This window comes from Leptidea sinapis, chromosome 13, assembly GCF_905404315.1.
Source record: "Leptidea sinapis chromosome 13, ilLepSina1.1, whole genome shotgun sequence".
NCBI classification, from domain to species: domain Eukaryota; kingdom Metazoa; phylum Arthropoda; class Insecta; order Lepidoptera; family Pieridae; genus Leptidea; species Leptidea sinapis.
Genome location: NC_066277.1, coordinates 351,866 through 359,768, shown reverse-complemented (window position 1 = coordinate 359,768; position 7,903 = coordinate 351,866). Strand labels below are relative to the sequence as shown.

The following is a 7,903-nucleotide window of genomic DNA, read 5'->3' as shown; positions in this document are numbered from 1 at the left end:
CATGAGATAATGAAATTTAGTAATCGGAGCAATCGATGTATTATTATGAATTAATGTCGAAAATGTATCAAAAAAAGTTTGCCAATTTTCAATTTTACTATCGAACTTAGGAAGTTCAGTTCGAGGTTACTTAGCATGTATGACCTTGTCCGTGTCGGACGTGGATGCGTGGTGGCAGGCCCCCGTGGCGCTCGTCTTTGACGCCCCGTCTTTGACGGCTCCGGGCGCACAGCGGACGCAAAACCTAGCACTTCATAGTACAAGTCATCGAATGCAGACATCGCTTGCATGTCAATGGTGTCTTTAGGATTTAATAATAACTTTAAACTATTTATTTTTTCTGTTAAATTTAAATATTCTTCACGAATACTTTCAATTTTAGAAAAATCTAGCATTAAATTGGCTAATTAACGATGCGTTGGGTTTTTCTCGAATCTGAACTGACAAATCTAATATAATTTATATTGCATGAAAAATATATTCACGCTGTGACGTATATATTATAAACAAATTCTCCTCTTTAGACTGCCTAGCGAAATGAATTAATATCTAGCAAGTTATATTTGACCTACGTAACAGTAATCTAGCTTAGTTAGTAGATAAATAATATGTATCTAGTAAATGTTTATGTTCGCAGTCAGTTGTAGTTAAAGAATGCGACGCAGTATTAATCTACCCTCAAGTTGCGATCAGATAGTTGACCGGTAAAACGTTTCAATGCACATACAAAGTTAGCGATGGTATAATATGACGAAATAAGAATGTCATTCTGTCTGAGTAATATATGCACCAAATACAAGCATTCAATTTAAGCGGGTTATAATTGAAATAAATGAGTTACTTTCAAATAAACCACAATCAGTATAAGTAATATCAGTGTTTTAAATAAAAAATAACACTTGATATAATAAAATTAGTTGGACTGTATATATTAAGTTAAGTTAAAATAATATCCTTATCTCGAATGGATCAGAATTTATGTTGGCACATGAACACTTGTACGGATTGGTGCATTACTTAAGTCACCGAAACAAAGAATACCAATAGTTGGCGTCAAATAAGTACAAATATAGTGGCTACAAAACTGGAAGTTTTGGAAGGAATACTCACTGGTAAGGAGCACACCTCTTTTGCCAATTCACACGTCACTAATACATAATGTTTTGGTAAACATATATAAGTACTGGTAGGCTTAGCACTATAACTTGAACGTACACAGTTGTCCAGGCGATTGCTCGATCTTAGACCTTAGATTTCTATACTTTTCGTGAGCGTCGATGCGGTTACGCACGCGGCCATTAAGAGTTATATTTTTGACAGTTCGCCTGGCACCACAAACAGCACCCATTTACGAGTTGACGCATGGACCAGCCATCGTTCCCTTGCATTTGAGAGAAGGAGACGACCAGGCACACGACGGTGCCGTTCATTGTAATGAAAAAAAAAACACAAACACTTATTAAGCCTAATGTAAGAAACGAGAAATGTATTTATAGTATCAATAAGCAATGAACTGCTTAATAAAAATGTAATTCACTTATTTCGAGGAACATTATTGATTCAGTTTAGAAAGGCAGCACCCGCTCTTACTATGTCGTACAGATATTTTGTGGTTTTGTTTTTCTTTGGATTGTGCTGCGGTGATCCGCATTATTTAAATGGTATGTAATATTAAGTATTTATCCCAATTTCAAATAAAAATATTAATGACATCTAAAATAAATTCTTTTGTAAACAGCTTTATGTTAAGTAGGGTCAGCATAGTTTTTAATAGCACTTTTTCATTATAATTTTTTGTTATTTTTGTTATTTTTTTTTTGTTATACGCCCGCGACTTTATCCGCGTAATGTTTTACTTCCCGCTACCGTTTTACCCCGTTTTGTCAAAATTGAATTCTCATCAGATTTCGACGTTCGGAGGCCCTAGGAAGCTTCACTGAATACTCTCGCAAGTTTACAAGATTTTCGCCATTCATCGATCCCTATTTGAGAGAAAGCTTCTTCTGTTAAGGATTTTATATCACTTGTAGGTAATAGTCTATTGACGTTTTTACCTGCAACTTTTTGTTTCATTATTCCCCAGAATAATTATATGGGGTTTAACGTACAATCCATCTAGGCCCTGCCGAAATACTTTTAGATGGGCCTGCAAATATCTTTATTTTGCCAGCATTTGTTCACTGAACATGAACCGTGTATGGAGGTTTGATCTAAATAAACCACATCTAGCTAATCATCGGCTTCTCGATTCTTTTGCATACGCTCCAAATACATGAATCCGTGTATCTTTATGTCATGTCGCTCCATTTAAATTGTCCTTTTTGATTGGCACTTCACGAATTCGAATCCTATGTCGTTCAAAATAAGTTTGAAGACAAAATAAGATTGTTATTACTATGTTTTTATATTATATTCAAACAGAAAGAAAATGAAATTCATTTGTGTTACCTTAATGATTCTCTTCCTCCATTGAAATTTATTTCCTCCCGAAGAATTTGTAGCAATTTGATGACAGTGGGTATTTCTTTTCGTACAGTGTAAAACTCATTTATCTTGTTTCTGATCAATTTTAAATCAAATCTATTCAAGGTTTTTTTGCCACCCTTCCTCTTTTTACCGGGCGTACTCAATACGCCTCTGTTAGATCTGCCTTCAGCAACAATTCGTCTTATGGTAGTATTAGAAACCCCTGAAATAAACCAAAGTTTAGTATACATAATATAATACACACGAAAAATGCAATAAACCAAAGTATCAAGACGTGTCATTCCTACTAACCAGTTTACGCTTGCACATAGCTCAATGACATTTTTTTTTTGTTGCCATAAGAAAATCGCTATTTTTTAAACTTTTTTTTTGTCGTCAGATCCTGGTAGACCTATAGTTTGAAGTATAACTAGAAGTACACTATGGTATTTATTACGCAAAAAATAACATTGAATAAAACCATAAGCTCACCCCATGACGAGTTGTTTCGATTCGATTTTAAAAGATTAACGAGATACTATATTCCTAAAAAATCAATATTTTTAATTAATGTACTATGACGATGGCACTCTTAATCGATTATGATTCGATTAATAGCGATCGATTTTATTATTTCAATCATTTAAAGTATTTTTTTAATGAAATAAAAAACTCGGGATTTTATTTTTATTTTTATCCCGAAACTGAATGTAAAAATGTAATTTATATTATTAAATATATTATTGTCTGACACAACCATGGCCCATGTATTGCCTATCTCCTTTTAGCGGGAAATGCACGAATGGCCCACAGGGTCAACTTTTTTCCTTATTTTATTTATTTTTAAATCGATTTTAATGAAATTAGAACCTCCTTCTTTTTGAAGTCGGTTAAAAAAGAACCATTAGTGACGTTTTGTAATAAAAAAATAGTATCTTATATTATTGTACTTTATTGACCATATACTATTGTTTTATAGGTACGTAAGCATCTAGCCCTTCTCAGTAGTTATTGTAAAAACATCTTATGTGATAGTAATGTCATCGTTGTTCTTGAATATTAAATACCATCAAAATCCAGCCACGCGTCGCTAATCGCTATAATTAAGAATTGTAAAGTGACCATGTCTACCGCACTCCCTCTCGTACGATAACCCGAGTTCATCGGCCGACGCCCGCGCATTAACGAGATATTACTTACTCAGTAGTAGGTATGTAAGTAGTCGATGCGATGCATTTTTTTTAAAGGAATAGGAGGACAAACGAGCGTACGGGTCACCTGTTGTTAAGTGATCACCGCCGCCCACAATCTCTTGCAACACCAGAGGAATCACAGGAGCGTTGCCGGCTTTTAAGGAAGGTGTACGCGCTTTTTTTGAAGGTACCCATGTCGTATCGTCCCGGAAACACCGCACAAGGAAGTTCATTCCACAGCTTAGTAGTACGTGGAAGAAAGCTCCTTGTAAACCGCACTGTGGAGCACCGCCACACATCCAGATGGTGGGGATGATATCCTAACTTGTGGCGTGTCCTGCGAAGGTGGAATTGTTTTAATAGGTATTGTTTCCATCGCTCATTTTATTATGCTTTATGCCTTTTTAATTAATATAAACTAAAATACTGCTAACGCTAATTTATACAAAATAATATTAAAATGGTTTAGTAATAATTATTTATTATCTATATTAATAGTAATCTAAATTAAACCTCAATATTCCGTTCCAACATTCTATAAACAAGAATCTCCTCCATATTCCACTCATGCGTACAAACTGTAGATCACACTCCTTTTAACCACGTACCTACTTCGAATACTTATAACAAACTACAATCATCCGAAATAGATCTTTTTTTTCAAGGAACATATTACACAAGATTATTTTCAGGTCACGGAAAACTAATATAATAATAATATAAGTGTATACTTTAAGTCAATTTAAATTGCAAAAATGCGTAAGATACCTACCTAGTACATAGGAATGCCTTTAATTATTAGTTTAAGCTGTAAATAATTTGTAAAAACGTTAAACAACTATTTAATACTATTTGTGGAGGCTTTTGATTGGCCCATATGTAAACATCTAGATATATGTATTTGTATTGATGGCTGTTAGCCACCCTATGAAAATAAAAAAAAATGTAGAGTGTAAAGAATGAGCTTTAAAATGGCGTCTCTCTGCCTTGAGCATTATGATTTATTATTAGATATGGTTTAATGTTATCAAAGGAACTATTAGTTGTTAACTGATGTTGATATTAGTTACAGATTATTTCTTAATGCCACCGCTGTTTAACCTGGATAGCTATGAAAAATGCATGGCTGGTGAAGACGGTCTATTTTGTGTTGTTGCTGTGGACGTCATAACACAACCTGATAATGACGTAACAAACATCATCAAAGTAAGTGGAGAATTCCTAGATGAGTCGCTCAAAGCACTCGCTAAAAGTGCTTTTTAATTTTTTCTAATTTAAAGTACAGTATCGGTCGTTTTCAATAACATATCTATCCTTAGTTAAACTTACTAGAGCTAGACAAATCTATCCTTTTATGCTTATTTACATTTTCATTAAAAAACATATCGACATAAATTTAAACCATTGGACTATAACTATATTGGATTGATAAGATCTTGTCATTAAACGGTGACCGGTGTATCCATAACTACAGATACGTTATTGTAGACGGCCGTAAGTGTGTGTGTGTAAAGTGACGATAGACAGATTGTCTTACCGCTACTTGTGAAAAGCATCCTTAAAGTTAATGTTTCATTATATCTCAAATGAAACATTAACTTTAAGGACGCTTTCTGCAACTAGCGGAGAGACACTTAAATAAATATTGAATTTTTGAATAAAATAAATATTGATGGTTATTTGTTGCTACTTCGATCTTAAATGTCATAGTTGGTTTGTGTAATATAGTTAAAAAAGTGTGTGCGTGTAATCTTTACGCGCGATTGAGTGAAACTCAATTATAATTAACTTAAGGAATAATTAACAGATACATATATATATATTTTGCTTATCTGAAAGCTCAAAGACAAAATATGTTATTTTCGTTTGCCCTTGTTTGTCCCACCTATTCTAGGACATCCAGTATATAAAAATATTCTTAAAAAGTTGAAAGACAAGAAGATTTAATTTATACCATTAATTATATACTTTCTTTAATTAAAGCCGTGTTATTAATAAATAATTGAATAAAAATAATAAGAAATTGAAGATTAAATTATTATTATAACACATATTAATAAAACATTGTTATTGAATATTAACGAACATGGCTGTATGGGCTGGAACCTTTTGCCTGTCCAATGGACGAGAAAAATAAACGAATGTCGCAAACGTCAGACTGAGAACTTTTATGTATTATTTTTTACAAAAGTAGTCTTAAATAAACAAATACACTTGGAGATTTTCAGAAAATATTACTGAGCAATTTAAAACATTTTTTTTAAACCATTAAATTATAATGGTTAAAAATTTTTTCAATTGACTTTTTTCTGCCGTCAGAAAAATATTCTGAGTGGTAACTCAGAATATTTTTCTGCTTACTTGGGGGTACCCAAGTCACGCCTAAAGAAGTTTTACTTCAAAATTATCGTTATTACAATAAGTAAGTAAGGGCCAAGAACGATTTTGTGACTTCTCTGGTGTTGCCACAGAGTGTGGCCACATTAATCCGCCTCTATCGAAGAGAAAACCGCTCGCCCAGTCACTTTGCCAGATTAACTTGTACGGCAAGTCCATCCTGTGGACTAGTCCAGCTAAATATCTAGGAGTGACGCTTAACGGTAAAATAAGCTTCGCTAAGCGCAGGCGTCGCAAGCTATCGCTCTTACACAAAATGACGATGTAAAGAGTAATTGTATGTCGGATCACATCTTACGCCAGCGTCAAGTTCGCACGCTTAACATATACCCGGAAATAGGGCATACATATTTTTTTAATTTTTGTATGTATACATACAAAAATTAAAAAATATAAAAAAATATTATAATGTATTGCCTTTTACAAAGTTTTACAAGTTAATAAAATAATAACCACTATATTTCTGCCGTGAAGAAGTTATGTGTAAGGAAAGGAGACTCGAACCTCGGACCGGCTGTGGGCTTGGGGTTGATGAGAAAATCGCTCTAATCTATCTGATACTCCGATGGACTTTTGACAAAAGGAAAGTGCGGTGATGTAAAGTATAATGTATGTATGTGTGTTTGCTGATGTTCGGCCGTACCATCTGCAACCTGTTTGCTTCGGATGGCTTGCCCTACGAGATGATAACTTACCTTCCTTTACATGTTTTCTTTGTTCAATCGAATCACAATAGTAATGGCCACACTGTGCCTTTTAATCTTCAACTTTCGTTTTCACATTCTATTCAACTTTCGTTTGGCGATTTGAATAATTGAATACATTATGACGCGAGACAAAAAGACGCATGCCTACTGCCAACAAAAAAAGGCACAGTGTGGACACAGCTATTTATTATTTATTCACCTGTTGAATAAATCGAGTACTTCGTTTACTGTATCCAATAATTTTATTTGCAGAAGTATTCCTTAAATAAGCTAAAACAATTTAACCATTCAAACATAGAACGAGGGATCTGTGTCACGAGAAGTTGCAGAAGACAAAATATTCAAAATTTAAACATGGAGGACCTACAAATAGTACTTTCGGAATGCCTCAATGAAACTATTTACAATGAATATAAAGTAGAAACGAAAATATCAAGAATAAATTATTGCCATAATTCTAAGCGTCGAGTTGATGTAGATGTTGATATTGGAGATCGAATATTTGGAATTGCAATTTTAATAATAGTTCTGCTCAATATTATTGGTACGATGTATGATGCTCAGCTAAATAGAACGAAAAATCAAAGTAAAGGTATGACTCATTAATCATTTAATTATAGGAATCTATGTATACTAATAGATTATTAGATTCTCTGTTGAATGTATTTATGTACGTTCCAAAATTCATCAAACTACGATGTACAACTAGAATAAATATTTTTCAATCCCCTGCCATTTATAAAATCTAAATCCCCTAAAAGTCGAAATAAAAATTGATTCTTGAAAGCTACTTTATTACGTTTTCTCACTAGTATAAAGGAAAAAATAATAATAAATAAATGGTTGCGAAACTGAAGTGGAGGTGGGCAGGGCACATAGTTCGACGGACAGATGGCTGGTGGGGCAGAAAAGTCCTCGAATGACGACCACGTACCGGAAGACGCAGTGTTGGTAGGCCCTACATAAGATAGACCGAAGATCTGGTCAAGATCGCCGGAATGCGTTGGATGAGGGCAGTGCAGGAACGATGTTTCGGGGAGGTATTTGTCATCTTCCAGCTGATGATGATGATGATGATAGGGGGAAAATAACTATAATAGCTTTATGTGATCGATTTCGTGGACGTAAAACTCTTGACTA

At 34.0% G+C, this 7,903-nt stretch overlaps 1 protein-coding gene across 1 annotated transcript in view; it reads left to right on the top strand.

The window, feature by feature from the left end:
• The first annotated feature begins 1,563 nt into the window (after window positions 1-1,563).
• LOC126967704 (O-acyltransferase like protein-like) overlaps window positions 1,564-7,903 on the top strand; it is an 89,089-nt gene continuing 82,749 nt past the window's right edge. The window contains exons 1-3 of the mRNA XM_050812306.1: window positions 1,564-1,661; window positions 4,726-4,865; window positions 7,016-7,355. The gene's annotated coding sequence lies outside the window, so the exon portion shown is untranslated. The remainder of the gene's footprint in view (window positions 1,662-4,725; window positions 4,866-7,015; window positions 7,356-7,903) is intronic.